General features: G+C 62.2%; 1 protein-coding gene across 3 annotated transcripts in view; it reads left to right on the top strand.

Moving 5' to 3' along the window:
- The first annotated feature begins 461 nt into the window (after positions 1–461).
- Positions 462–8862, top strand: part of GRM4 (glutamate metabotropic receptor 4) — a 114648-nt gene continuing 106247 nt past the window's right edge. For all 3 annotated transcript variants that reach the window (XM_027524931.1, XM_027524930.1, XM_027524929.1), the window contains exon 1: positions 462–539. The gene's annotated coding sequence lies outside the window, so the exon portion shown is untranslated. The remainder of the gene's footprint in view (positions 540–8862) is intronic.

Raw genomic sequence — 8862 nt, 5'->3', positions numbered from 1 at the left:
GCCCTCGTGGTCCCGGAGCCCGCCCCTCTCGCGTCTTCACTGCTCTCCGGTCTCCCGCTCCCTCTCTCGCTCGCTCGCTCTCCAGCGCGCTCTCTCGCTCGCTCTCCTTTTTCTCCTGCTGCCGTGCGGCTGCCGCGGCGCCGCCGGGCGCCCGCATCTCAGCCGGCGGCGATCGCGGCTCGGCTCCCGCTCCACTGCCTTCCCAGCGCGGAGCCCTCGGCCGGACGCCGCTCCCGGAGCCGCTCCCACTCTCCCTCGCGCTCGGACGCCGAGCTCCGCGGCGGACGGAACCGAGCCTCCCGCCGCTCCCTAGCTCGCCGGCTCGCTCTAGGAGCAGCAGCCGCCCGCCGCGCGCTCGGAGGCAGCCCGGGCCGGGCGGCCGCCAGCTCCTTCCCGCTGCGTCCGGGACTCCCGGCGGCTCCTCGCCGGGATCGGTCCGCAGCGTCAGAGCCGCCCGCCGCGGCCCGGGCTCCGGCCACCGCGAGCCGCCAGCCTCCGGCCGCCGCCTCCCTGCGCCCCCGAGCGCTCGCCGGCGCGCGGTGAGTTGTGGCCCGCGGGTACGGGCGGAGGGGACGGCGCCCTCCGGCCTCGGGGGCGCGAGCTGCGGCGGGGACTCTGGGGTTCCGAGAGGTGGCCTCTGGCTGGCTCCCGCGCTCGGCGCTGCCCAGAGGAGGGCCGGTGGACCGGAGCTCTCGGGGCTGGAGGACATGGGACCCGGGGTAGAGGGTCTCTCCTCGGGGCTGGGACCGGGAGTGGGGCGGCGGGTCTTCTGCGGGTCCGGGGGAAAGTGTTCCTGTGCCTGGGGTTGTGTCGGGTTTCCCCGGCTGGGGGGTCGAGCCCGCGCTCAGGTGGGGACTGTGGCGTCAGTGCGCCCCCTCTGCGGAGAGGCAGGGCCGGCGGGGGCGCGGGCCGTTCTGTGTCCCGGTCCCCGCGGGTCTCTGGGCGGGAGGGCAGCGCCAGCCGTGCGAGCTCCTTCCCGCGGGCTGGCCCCGCGTCCCGCTCCCGTGGCGCCCCAGCGTCGCATTGGTCTCCGGCCGGCTCCGGCGCCCGCTGGCGCTCGGCGGAGGCAGGATGGGACGGCACCCCAGGGTCTGGGGTCTCCCCAGGGCCCTGGGACTTCGGGGTCAGGTGCTTCTCAGACACTCGGGACCGACCCTCTCTCGGACCCTGATGAACCTTTGCTTCTACGCGAACGCCCGGCGGGCAGCCGGCTGAGTTGTGTGTGTGGGGGGGGCGGCGGTTTGGGGGGGGTCCCCTCCGGGGTCGGGCCGAGTGTGTATGTGTGTGTTGGGGGTTCCCCTCCGGGGTCGGGCCGAGTGTGTATGTGTGTGTTGTGGGTTCCCCTCCGGGGTCGCGCCGAGTGTGTGTGTGTGTATGTGTTGGGGGTTCCCCTCCGGGGTCGGGCCGAGTGTGTGTGTGTGTGTGTTGGGGGGTGCCCTCCGGGGTCGGGCTTCCCAGTCGCCCTGGAGCTGGAGGCGTCCCCTCCCTGAGCGGGGGCGGGGCTGGAGGTGGAGGCCCGACTGCGCGAGGCGCCCCCGCACCGGGGCGGTCTGAGGCTGTTTGTGCTGAAATGGGGCGGCAGTGGCGGCGCAGGGAGTCCTGAGGCCCAGCCTGGGAGCGCCCCTCCCCCAGGCCTCGAGCGACACCCCCGCCTTCAGACTTTCGGCCCTTGTTGGAGGAGGGTCCTTGTTTCTCCAGCCGCCACCGCCCCCCCAACCCCGCCCCCGTCCTGCTCACCCTCCTCGCCCTGGTGCGGGAGAAAGCTGCTCTGCGGGACTGCGCCGGGCTCGCCTAATGGGGTGCCCGGAGCCACGTGTCTCTTGGAGCTTTGGTGAGTCTGTCTGCTCCTCTGTCAGTCTGGCAGAAAGCCCGATGATGGTGGAGGGAGGATCGTGTGTGTTTGTGATCCTCATATTCCTCCCCACTCCATTCTGGGGTGAGGGTGGAGGCTGTGGGCTGCCGGTGGGGGGGCAGCTCTGTAAGAGTCTCCATATGGGGCACCCTGTCCCCACAGCCTCCCTTCGCTGGGCCAGCTCATGCTGGAAGTGAAGAATGTTCTAGTCCCCACTTCCCCTTCCCCAGGAGACTCCCTGGCCCCCACTTTCTCCCCGGCTCCGCTTGGGGTCCTGGGCCTCATGCACTGGATGGGTGCCTCTGCTCTGCGAAGGCTCAGAGCCTGAGGTGGTGGGAGAACTTCCATGAGAAGGTGAGGATTTGCAGGAGCTTTTCTAGGGCCTCTCCTGATGTTGCAGAGAAGTCCCACAGAACAGTCTGGAGGCCCCTGGGTGTGGTCACCCAGCGGTCAGGGCAGGGGTCTTATTTCCTCTCCTGGGCAGGCCCTGGGGCTAGTGGCAAGGAGGCTACAGTGGGGAGTAGGGATCAGAGTCCCTGCCCCTCCCTGGGGCCCACGGAGGACCACTTTCCAGAGGGCCTTCCCAGCACCTACAGTCCTGTCCTTGGGGCGGGTGGAACCTTTGGTGATGGTGCCTCTGAGCCTCTGCCCACCCACCTGTGAATTTGGTGACTGCGGTCTTCATCTCCCCCCAACTTCTGTCATTCTAGCCCTCAATCTCCCCTTAGCTGTCAACATCTTCACCCCTGTCAGGGACAAAAATATCAAAAAGTTCTTTTCTGAGGTCTGAATCACTTATAGGGCTCCCCTCCCAGGGGCATTTGGTTTCAAGAGTTGGAGAGGAGGAAGGCAGTGCTTAACCCAGTGGAGTGCTCTACTGGTGGTGGATTTCCAGGAGAGCGGTGAATGGGATATTTGGGGGGGCATGCAGTACATCCCATAAAACAGGGCCTGAGCTGGCCGAGGGCGAGGAGGGCGCATGCCAGGGTTTGCACTAGCCTCTTGGCCTCTCCTTCCACCTGCCTCTTCCCCTTGCCTTCCTCTGTGTGGCTTCCTCCTCTCCAAGGCTGGGTGCCTCCCGGAGGCAGGCAGGCGGCTGAGGTCGGCAAGGGAGCCTTGGCAAGCAAGCCTGTGAGAGAGCAGTGTGCTGGCCGGGAGGGTCAGGGGGCAGCCCCCACCTGCTTCCTGAGGGGTCCTCTGCCCAGCTTCCGGCATGCTCAGACACACCCAAACCCGCCCTGCTGCAGGGGGACAGCTGGCACGAGATGGTGGGACCAGGACCAGCCTTTATAAAGACTTCTGAGCTTTATAATTACAGCCCCTAGACATATCCTCTCCCCCAGATCAGCGTGGAGCCGGCAGCCCCTAATTACCACCCGCCCCAAGACATCTGCCCACCCCGGCTGTCCTCCTCTGCTCAGCCTAGCACCCCATTTTCCAGTGGGCAGGCCCCACTGAGAGCCTGGGCAGCTGGGCCCGCCAGCCGCCGGCTGGAAGGTTATCTCACTCCTGCAGAGTGCGGCTGCCTGTGCCACCCGGAGGAGGCATGGGGGCGCTGGCATCTGGGCGCTGGCCCGGCTCGCTGGGGCTGGCAGAGCTGCCGACAGCCCAGGCTGACCTGAGGGAGGAGGCCGGGGGGGCTTCCCCCGGTGGGCAGTGGGCCCGAGCGGAGGGCACCAGCTTCTGGTGCCTCCTGCCTCTGCCCCCCTCCACACCCCCAGCCTGGTGCTGGCTCCTGGAAAGAGCAGGGAGGGCTTGTGTCTCGGTCCACTCTGCCCTAGTTAGCAGGGGACTATCAAAAATTAATTTCGAGATCTCACTGCCTTTGGCCCTTGCCGGCATGCAGACTGCCTTGGCTCCTGGGCGCTCTAGTTCTTTCCCTGCTGTGCAGCTTCTGGCTTCCCTCCGTTCTCTGCCCAACCCCAGGCTGCAGCTCTGCCTTCCCAACGCACTTCCTTCTCCCTACCAGGCCTGGAGTCAGGCTCTGGGCATCTGCCTCACACCCTCCCTTCTCTTTTCCTGCCGGAGCCTGGCTCCTGAAAGGGAGGCTTAGGAACTTAGGGACTTGCTCAGGGAAGGATGCAGCCTGCCCCCCCAGCCTCCAGCCCACAGGCCTGTCCAAGTTTTTGTTGGCTCCTTGGGAAAACCGAGCACCACAAGGATAGTGAAAATCACCCCTTAAATTAAAGTTCCTGTCGAAATGTTTTATTATCAGCCTCACCATTGAGCAATCTCATGGCAGCAGCGAGGCATAAATATATGTGTACACAAGTATATTAAATAAACTGGGGAATGTGGTGCCTAATGACATTATCTGGACCCCATTCAATTAAGGCAGATATTATCTGTGGTAATTGGGAAATGCCAGCCTGTGATGACAGTTGGGCCGTTCTGGGCCGAGCCTGGCTGATGGGCAGGCTGCGGTGTCCCCCTGAGCCTCCCTCTTCTGGAGAAAGCCCCAGCCATCTGGGGGCTCTGATGACACTCCCAGAGAACTCAGCTGGCTGCTTGTCCCAGGCTGGGCCACCCGCATAGGGATCAGGAGGTTTGGGTCCTGCCCCATCCTCCACCTTCAACCCGCCCAGCCACCACCCTGTCCCTCAGGGGGGCAGAAACTAGCCTGTGGACCTGCGTCCTGGCTGGGCCGTGACTTCTAGTAAACATACCGCAGCGCTACAGGGTTATTTTTAGATTTGGATATAGAAGTAAAGGCTGGGGACTTGACCTGGATTCTGAAGTTTCTGGTGGGTGATCACTGCTCAGATGTCACAGCGCCTTCTTCATGCCCAACCTCAGGGTGGCTTAGGGTGGGGAGTCTTCCCCACAACCGTGGTTCTACCTGTGGCTGTGCGAGGCAGGAGGAGTTGGACATGGACTCGCCAAGCTCGTGGGCCCCAGCTTCCCAGTGCAGTGCTGGGGTTCAGGAACGGGGACCGGAAGGAGGAGGAGAGAGAAAGAAACAGCATTAGTGGGAAGCCCTCAATAGCAACAGCTGCAAACAAAGACACTTGCCCCTTTGGGCGCTGGGCTAGAAAGCTGGGTGGTTCTGGCAAGAGGAGGTGGGGTGGGGTTGAGGTGGGAAGGAGAGGTCTGAGGGTTTGCATGGAGGTGGAGGCCGCTGCAGTAGGAGACACCGAGCAAGCAGGAGCTGGTGGCTAGCACCTCTGCCCTGGGAGAGGGGGACAGTCAAGGCTGGGCATTTTCTGGGGCCTTCCCTGGTGGTCCAGTGGTTAAGACTCCGCATTTTTAAAGCAGGAGGTGCAGGTTTGCTTCCTGGTCAGGAAACTAAGATCCCACATGCTGTGCAGCATGGCCAAAAATATTTTTTTAAAAAGGCTGGGCATTTTCTGGGCTGAACTGGTGGGCCCCAGTGCCAATGAGATATGCTTGCTTAGCCCTCCAACTGATGTGAACTGCTGTGGCCTGAGTGGGTGGCTGGCGTGGAGCCTGTGGTTTCTCTTGTCCTGAGTCCCTGGCTGCTGTGCTCAAAGTGGGCCCTGCTTTCTCTATCCATACTGTGGCCCACCAGGCCTTGTTTGGCTTTGTGCTTGGAGCCCCCCCGCCCCGCCCCCGACCTCCTCTCCTGCTTCTCCGCCTTCCTACTGCTGTCCAGTCATCCTGACCTCCTTGCTGTTCCTTGAACAATGATTGCTAATTGTATGCTCACCTCAGGGCCTTTGCACTTGCTGGACTCTACCTGGGATGCTTTTCTCTCAGATACATGATTCATGCCCTTCCTGTTTTTAGTCTCTGTTCAAATGCCACCTCCTCTGAGAAGCCTTCCCTGACTATCGTTTCCTTCACAAAGCCCCTGCCCGGCCATTTCCTTTCGTCTCACCTGCCTTGTGTCTCTTCATAAGCCCTGGATCCCCATCTGTGTGTAGATGTATCTGTTGTCTCCCCTGCACCACCACTGGATGTGGGCTTAACAGGGCAGGTGTCTATATCTGTTTTCACTCCCAGCATTTCCCCAGTGCTAAGAGCAGAGTCTGGCACACAGCGGGAGCTCAGTACACACTTGGTACACACTCGGATGGCATGTTGCATAACTGAAGGGTCAGGGATTATGTTTCACACCTGATCATATAAGCGAGTTGCAAGAATTCAGTGCAAGGTCTGAGTTCCACTCTGTGGACCTGGAATGCTGCTGCTGCCCCCCGCCCCCTGCCCTGGGTCCCCACTGGTGAGGGTGGCGCTACGCTGGCTCGGGGCAGGGATCTGCCTTTGGTTGTTGATGGAGAATTGCCTGTGTTCTGAGCCTGGAGCCAGGCCCTGGGGATGCAGAGATGAAGGTGATGCTGTCCATGTGGCCCCAGACGTGCTCCCAGGCTCACCAGTGTCAGATAACCACGTACAGAGAGAGGCTTTAGGGCATTAACCGTGGAGGAAAAGGGCCCCCGCCCCCACTGTGGCCTCCTTCTTGCTCTTAGAACATGGCTCAGCCTGGGCGAGTGCCTGCGAGCAGGGCTGCCCTTTCTATTCATCTAGAAATAGATTACCTGGGAGAGGAGGGTGGGAAGGGCCCAGGGATCATCCGTTCATGTCCCCACACCCGGGTGGGGGACACGAGGTGTGGTGCAGGCTGGGGCGCAGAGACATCAAGGTGAGGAGGACGTGGTTCCCCCAGATGTGGTCCATGTGGGGAGAGGGCTGTGCTGCTGGGGTTTGAGGAAGCTAGCAGAGCATCCCCTCTCCCAGGGACTCAAACAGGTGGAGGTTTGTTGCTGGTGCTGCTGGGGTAGAACGGACTTCTGATGACCTGCTCCCAGGGTCTAGGCCTTGCCCATTTGAGAGGAGACTGTCTAGCAAACCTCACCTCTGCCCAGCCATTGCAGCTCCCCAGGGGGACAGGAGAGAGGGGGGCCTCAGAAGTGGCCTGCAGTGCAGTGATTTCGGCCCGGACTCCCACGCAGGTGGGGCTGTGGGCGGTGGAGGAAGGAGGGGGGAGGCCTCAGGTTCTCTCTCATGGTTCCCTGTGGGGAGTGGAGCCCCAGCTCCTCCTTCCGTGGAAACGTGAGATGTGGGCCACAAGGCATCTAAACAGCTCAGGAGGTTCAATCCCGATCCTACGTATCTATTCACAGTCCCCCGAGTTCTCCAAGCACCTGGGCTGGGCCAGGCACTGCAGAGGTCAAAGTGAATCCAGCCCAGGCAGGTGCTGGAGGGAATGGGGGCAAGCAGAGAGGGAGGGGCCACCGCAGGTCCGGAGGCTCAGGAAGGTGGGGAGGGGGCGCTGGGGGCCCAGGGGAGCCTGCGGGACCCTCTCTGGGCCTGGCTCTCCTGGCTCTACCCTAGGGGCTGGTCTGCTGGCCTGCAGAGGAGCCGGAAGCCTGAGAGGGTGGGGAGGTGGGGAGGAGCGGGGAGGGAAGAAGATGCTCCCCACCCCTGGGAGCCAAGTGCGGGGTCCTTCCCTGTGTCGCTGTCCTTTATTTCATGTTTGAGAGAAGTCTGTTTCTTCTTTTGCTTTGGGAGAAGCAAAAGCAGCTCGGTGAAAACTAAATTGAAGTTTAGTAAATCGCAGCAGCTTTTCTGGTTGTCGGTTTGTGGTTTGTGGTTCTTTCTGGCCCAGGCCCTGGCTGGAGACGAAGGACTGAGGTTAGGCAGGAGAAAAGCCTGGAGTCCTGCTTGCTGAGGCCTGGAAGAGGTGGGGGTGGCCAGTTCCTCAGATGTCTGAGAGACCCTTGGGTTGTGGGGTGGCTGGGCTGGAGTGGGGTAGACTGCAACCATCTGCCGAGCACCCCCCCTCCCGCCCCTTTCACTGAAGAGAATGTTCTGGAAAAAGCCCACCGGCCAGTGAACTATTGCTTCACCCTGTGCCCCTCCTCCCTCCCTGCAGAATCTGGCAGGTGCCACAGAAGGAGGTGCTCCAGCGGCTGGGGAGTGGGGAGGAGGAGTGAGACTGAGCACCCGGTGGAGACTCACCTGGGGGTGGGCAGGCGCACCTGCTCAGTCCTGGTGAGTTCACCTGGGGAGGGACCCTTCCAGCTGTCCCAGAGCTGAGCTTTCCTGGCTGTTTTGGACCTGGCTGGGGGGTGGGCAGTGGTCTGAGGGCTCCCCCTTCCCCTGCAGAGGGAAGTGCCCAGCCCTGGCGGGGAGGGCAGATCAGGCTGGCTCCCGCCCCTCCCTGCCCTCCCCCAGCTTCTGTTCTGCTGGCTCCTTTCACTCACAGGTATTTTTACTTTTCCCTGGGTGCCTGTTATGCAGGATCAAAGCAAGCAGGGGAGGCTGACAGAGGCGGTGGTTTGCCCGGGTCTTGGAGGAGCTCAGAAAGGGCAGGCCTGGTGGGACTGGGAGCTGCAGAGGGCCCGCTGCAGGCGGCTGGGACCCAGTCGGGTAGAGGGCGGCCTGGGGCCTCGATTCTCATCTCGCAAGTGCTTGCCTTTCTCCTCACTGAGGCCTTCTTTCCACGTGCGCCTGCTTTCTCCTGCCTGCGGGGTGTGTGTATGTGTGTGTGTGTGTGTGTGTGTGTGTCTATTTGCTTATGTTTGGGCTCCGCTCAGCCCGGAGGTGCTCGGGTTTCAAGAAGAAGCTAGTGTTGATCCCTCATGAAGGATCTGGAAGCCTGAGAAGGCCCAACCGGCAGAAGCCGCTGTGTACTGGGTCTTGCAGCCTGAATCTGCCCTGCTGCAGCCTTGCTCACTGCCTGTCCCTATGCCCCAAATCCCTCTATTGAAATAAAAAAACCCACCCCTGACCGCCCAGGATGCCAGAGCTGGGCAGGGCCTGAGAGACCCTCTGGAAAGCCAGCGTGGTGGGGCGGTCAGGGCACTACACAAGCTCTGTGTTCCTGGGCTGTGTCACCACGTGAGGCTTAGTACCTCAGCTTCATCATCTGTGCAATGGGGCTAAAAATCCCACCTGGCTCATAGGGATGTGTTACCTGAGCCGATGTAGGCAGAGTGCCTGCCTGGTGCCTGGCAAACCGCGCTGTGTTGTCCTTCGCTGTTTTTTCTCCGTGGGGCACCGCTGGCATTTGGACAAGACCGTGCTTCATCATGGACTGTCCCGCC

The sequence above is a fragment of the Bos indicus x Bos taurus genome, chromosome 23, assembly GCF_003369695.1.
Source record: "Bos indicus x Bos taurus breed Angus x Brahman F1 hybrid chromosome 23, Bos_hybrid_MaternalHap_v2.0, whole genome shotgun sequence".
In the NCBI taxonomy this organism is placed as follows: domain Eukaryota; kingdom Metazoa; phylum Chordata; class Mammalia; order Artiodactyla; family Bovidae; genus Bos; species Bos indicus x Bos taurus.
This window is presented reverse-complemented; position numbering and strand designations above follow the sequence as displayed.